Raw genomic sequence first — 1,647 nt, 5'->3', positions numbered from 1 at the left:
TCTTGCTTAGGAATCTGTGCTTATCTGCAGTTGTTTGCCCTCCACAGCTCCCCAGGAGTATGGTCAGCTGCTTCTGGGTAGTGTTTTGTGTTTGCATTCTTTTAAATTAAAACAGTGATTTTTGGTTGTGGACAAAAGAAGAACTGTGCTCGCTTAGGGCATTAATTTAAGTGGATTTTACTATATTTCTAAGGAGCATAAACCATTATTTGGTGTCCTCCCTTTATTTAAGAGTGTATGTGCTTCCTTTAAAAATGTATTTTGTGTGTAAGTCACATAGTGATAATATTAAATGCAGTATAAAGACTGTAGTAAAACTGGTTGTAACATTTATATATTTTTCATGACCAAAGTGCTTTGCAGTTGAAGATGCTATAAACACATGCTTGCCACAGGGGGAAGTGACACATTTACACTGCAAAGGACAACAGCTGCATGACCCCAGGACCCAGTTCTGGGCACAGGAGGGGCAGACAAAAAAAATGGGGCAGGGGCATCTGCTGCGGCATGCTGTGGCCACGAGAAGATTGGGTGGCTGTTGCTGAGGAAGAGGCTATGTGGACAGGGTGGAAAATACTGCTGGGATACCGAGATGACCCCACACAAAAGCATCCATTGATACAGCAGAAGAGGAAGCAGCTGTCCCAGGTCTCCTCCTGTTGTGCCTCAGCTCTGCCCCTTCCCCCTCTCCTTGCAGCAGCAGAGGCCTCTCCACATTTGGGTCATGGTGTTCAGAATGCTCCGAAGCCTTGGGCTGTCTGGGCGCACAGCGTACTCTGAGAGGAAAAGCAAGTAAAAACAGAAAGAAAAGGGAAGAATAAGGAAAATGCTGCTATTGACATTTTCTCTGGGGTTGTCTGGTGCGGGTTTTTTCCCCTTCGTCTGATCTGTTGCAATAGGATGACGCAAATTCCAGACAGGCTGACTGCTTTCTAGCCATATCTTCTAAAACAGCCACATCTTGCACCACTCCATGTCCTTTCATAGGTACATTTTTTTCCATGGGGAGCACGGTGCTCTCCCTTCTCACCCTGTGCCCAAGGGCCCTGTGCCTTCCCTGGAGGCTGGCAGGATCAGAGAGTGTGTGCCAGAGCCAGCCGACCCTATCATCCCTGCTTATTCGTGGGGGCCCCCTGCGTGGCCACAGAAGGTGAGAAAGAGATTAAGTGCTTAGTGTGGCTAATCCTGACTGCAGTGCCCTAATGACAGTCACGCACGGCTGTACAGAAACCGCTAGTGCATGTGAACGTCACCAAACAGTCAGCCATGGAAAAGTCTCTAAATTGCTCTCCATTAGAGGGCATTCAACATTTGCAAGATTTGCAAAGTAAATTTTTTTTTTCAAATGTGCATTGACTTTTACAGAATATGCACAATGAATATTAAATACATGGCTGATGTTCCCTGAGTCATTGCCCATTACTGCACTTCAGATGCCATTATGTGGCATGACTTTTAAAAACTTTTTTTTAAAGGTCATCCTGTTTATGCTACATAATATATAATACAGTTCCACTGTACATTAGAAATGTACTTTGCAGCCTGCTGCTGTGCTTCATGGAGGTAAACAAAATTTGAAATCATGGGTTTCCTCCTCGTGGGGAAGCAGTTGTGGCAAATATTTAATATCACCATAATCGGGGGCTT

Source organism: Falco cherrug, chromosome 8, assembly GCF_023634085.1.
Source record: "Falco cherrug isolate bFalChe1 chromosome 8, bFalChe1.pri, whole genome shotgun sequence".
Lineage (NCBI taxonomy): Eukaryota > Metazoa > Chordata > Aves > Falconiformes > Falconidae > Falco > Falco cherrug.
The sequence above is the reverse complement of the archived record's forward strand: the minus strand, read 5'-3'. Positions refer to the sequence as shown.